Source organism: Nicotiana sylvestris, chromosome 3 (genome assembly GCF_000393655.2).
Source record: "Nicotiana sylvestris chromosome 3, ASM39365v2, whole genome shotgun sequence".
Lineage (NCBI taxonomy): Eukaryota > Viridiplantae > Streptophyta > Magnoliopsida > Solanales > Solanaceae > Nicotiana > Nicotiana sylvestris.
In genome coordinates, this window is record NC_091059.1 from 69,665,112 (window position 1) to 69,669,359 (window position 4,248).

Sequence of the window (4,248 nt, forward strand, 5' to 3'; positions counted from 1 at the left end):
GGTGAATGGTGGCGGCTGCTAGCTTAAAATCAAGATTCGAACCGTTATAAGGGCGTTCGAAGGAAACTAACTACGGATTATGAAATATGAGATCAAGGGTGTTTTGGGTGTATTTTCGGGGCGATTTGGAGTCGTCGCCACCACCGGAAGGCGGTGGGGAATGGTGGTGGCTGGTCTTTAGGGTTTGGGTGAGGAAGATGAGCGATGAGATGGGGGGGGGGGGGTTATGAGGGGGCGGGGTCTGTTTGGATATTTATATACTAAGGTGGAATTGGATCCAGGCCGTTCGATCAAACGAGATCAACGACTTGGATCATCTGACTAAATGGAATGACGACATTTAGATACCTTTGAGACCGGATCGGTCTCTGATGTAAATGGGCCGGGGTCGGATACGGGTGAGGGGATGTGTTTTAGACCGTTGGATGAACAAGCTTTTACGGCTCCGATTAATTGAACCCAAATGATGTCGTTTGGTCGAGCAAAAAAAAGAAACGGACTGGGTTTGGCGGGTTCTGGGGTATTTGGGCGGGTATTGGAGTGGGTTTTTGTTTGGGCTGGGGATATTTTGGCCCAGATTTGATTTCCTCTCTTTTATTAATTCTTTTTCTTTTTTTTTCTTCCTTTTTCTTTCAAAAATTGAAACTAAAATCCTAATTAAATTATAAAACCCAAATTAGCTTTAAGAATATTAATTACCTTTAAATAATAATTATCATAAATAATTAAATACTAAATTAAAAGAAAATCACACAATTTGACTAAAACACAAAAATATGTTATTTTTTGTGAATTTTCATTTTTGTAAAACACCTAATTATTAATTAATGTAAAAATCAAATCCTAAATGTAGATGCTATATTTTGTATTTTTAATGCATTAATAAAATTAAACATGTACACAAACATATGCAAACTATCAAGAAAATCGCATAATAATTTCTAAAAATAACACATAATTAAAGAAAAGACCTAATTTTGGGAATTCTTTTGGAGTAATTCGTATGAGGAAAAAATCACGTGCTCACAAGTGCCCCTCTTTGCTCGGAAACACGAGCAGTTTTCGTGCAAAGATAAAGTGAGCGGATACGAGCAATTTTTGCCCGTTTGAATACCCCGTAGGAAGCATTTTTTGAAAGATTTGACCGAACCTCTGCTTCAAAGATTTTCTACATATCCTTGGCTATAAAGGAATCAGGTCAATGTAGTTCGGAAAGTTTCGGTAGCTGGGACTACCATGAAGCTGTGATTTCATTGTTACTGATGTTGCTGCTGATACTGCTTACTGACCTCCTTATTACACAATGACAAAAATGAAGAAGCTAGACTAAGCTATAATCTATGCTTTACAAAGATTTATTTTCAAACTTGTTCTTGTGACTGTTGTTGCCTCGTTAACTTGTACTTTCCTCAAAAGTTCCTTTGTTGCTGACTTGAAGTGTATTTTTGAAATGCTTTCCCTTTTCTCTAGGCGGGTACCCAATTGCTGAACCTTTAAACGTCTTGCTTTAACCATTGTTGCCCTTCCTCTGTTCTACAGATGGGCTCCGAATTACTTGAACTTGAATTGCTTCTTCCCTTCGTTCTCCAGGTGGGTTCCTAATTATTTTGAAATTTGAATTGTATTCCCTTATTCTCCAGGTGGGCTCTTGATTGCTTGAACTTGAGTTGTTGCTCCTTGTTTTCCAGGTGGGTTCCTGATTGACGAACTTGCATTGCTTCTTCCCTTTGTTCTCCAGGCGGACTCCTGATTACTTGAACTTGAACTGTACTCCCTTGTTCTCCAGGTGGGCTCCTGATTGCTAATACTTTAACTGTTGTTCCTTGTTCTCCAGGTGGATGCCTGATTGCTGATATTTCAACCGTCTTTCCTTGTTCTCCAGGTGGACGCCTGGTTGCTGATATTTCAACTGTCTTTCCTTTTTCTCTAGGTGGATACCTGATTTCTGAAACTTGGTCCATCTTCTTCTTGAAACTGCTTTTCTTTGACTTGTTCTCCCTCGTTCCTCCAGGTGGGCGCCTGATTACCAATACTTGTTCCAATCTTCCTTGAAACTTGATTTGTTTTCCCTTGTTCTCCAGGTGGGCCCTTGATTACTTGGTCATGCTCTGCTTTTTATCTTTAATTTCCTTGTTGTTCTTCCCTGTTCTTCAGACGGGCATCTGACTTCAGCAAAATAGACAAAATAAAAGAAAATTTTCTGCCCCAGTTTGGTAACCGGGCGCATCTGTGAGTGTTAATTGAATCCTTTTACCAAATATCTCTAACAATCTGCAAGCTATATCCTATTATCTAGGAGGGTCCTGAAAATCTCTAATGAAATTCCAATTTCAAAGCTATGCTATATTTTTAAAAGTTATGATTTAATGAAATTTATTATATCACATGGTCTTAAAACTTCATCCCATTATCCAGGAGGGTCCTGAAATTTCAAATTAGAGCCTATCTTACGAATGATGTTTTTATAGCTAAATTATACTCTCTTATAACAGAACTTACTTATCTAATGGAATTCTTAAAGTTACGTCCCATTATTCAGGCGGGTCCTGAAAATTCCTATGCAAACTTTGAAAATTTATATTCCTTTGGTGTATATTTATGCTATATTTATTCCTTATGATTGTTTTGGATTTTAGCCTAGGTCCCATTTTCCAGGAGGGTCCTGAGAATTTTGTGATCAAACCTTCCTGGTACTTGCTTTCCTTACAGAGGGCTTCCTGAAACAAATGTCATCTTTGCCCCTGTTTCAAATCAAAGAAAATCTTGTCAGTTTAACACGTGGTGGTTAGTTGTGGCATTCTTGCTGGGGATGGTTTTCTCTTTGCCATGCTTTGTTTCGACCGACTGCCTTGAACTGGTCGAGAATTGTTTTAACCTCCCAACTGATCCTCAACCACAGGATCCTCAACTGTTGTTTTTCACTTCTGACCCTTTTATTCAAAACCATATATCTCCCACGACATTACTGAACCATTTCACCGATTTAACCTTTGCTCACACTCTATGTCCCATTTTCATCATATTATCTCTAGCATGTCCTAGCCGCATTTTGCTTTGTGCAATTTTGAATCTGGTAGTATACTTTGACATTTCTTCTTATTTGTTGAAACAAGGCTAACCTTGGAAGAGCTTTAGAGGAGTAAAATTATCAGCAATGAAATACAACGATTTTGAGAATTAAGAATAAAGAAGAAAATCCAAATTTGGATGACTGTTGGAGATAGGAAAAGAAACTTATTTGAGTGGAGTCACTGGCACCAATGATCATGGTATGCATTTTGGATTAATCAGCCCAGTCTATTTAACCACTCTCTTTTCCAATTGTTTTACTTTGTGCTCCAAAATTTCCACAACCCAATTTTTACTTTCCGCCAACTTTCGGACCTTGTTTGGCTTGCAGTGCCCTGAAGGGTTTTTACCGACAAACCTCTCTCATTTGTTCATTCCTCAATTCCTTGTCGCCTTATGGTGCCCGTGAAGGCTTTTACCAATAAGGCTCTCTCATTTTTATTTTCTCTTGGCTTTTGTCGCCTCATGGTGCCCATGAGGGTTTTCACCAATAAGACTCTCTCATTTTTTGATTTCTCTTTCTTAAACCAGAGTGTTGCCCCTGATATGAATTCTCTTTACATTGCTTGACTTGGCATATCTCGAAGACCGATCGGGAGGTCTTTCTTTGGACAACAATGTGAGTTCTTGGATATGTTTGGAAAGAAAAGGGTATAAAACGGGCTCAAGACAACTTCAAATGGGTTAGAATTACAAATTTTGGAATCACATTTCTTATTACAATCACAATTTATGCCCCAGTTTCTTGCTTGGGGATCTTTTGACTTTTTATTTTACTATGACCGAGCCGTGAGGCTGCCTACGTATCCCTAACAGGAATCAGGTCAAACGTAGTTCACAGCCGAATTTCTTTGTTTTCTTGTACTTTCTCTTTTCGCTTCTTTTCTTTTCTCTATCTTTCCTTCTCTTTTTTTTCCTTTCTTTTGCCTTTTTCTTTTCGTTATTGATTCCAAAAGAGGGGTATGAAAGAAACAAATAAGGCTCAAAAGGGGGAACAAAGGGTAAAATGTTTAGATAGCAGAACAAATTGTCTTCGTCATTTCAATCTTCGAAACAATGCCAAATACAAACAATCAACAATTATACCAAAGAAATCATACATAATATCTCTTGACTGCATCAGAATTGATAGCCATGTCTATGCATTTTCCTTCGATATCTGTTAAACATAAAGCACCA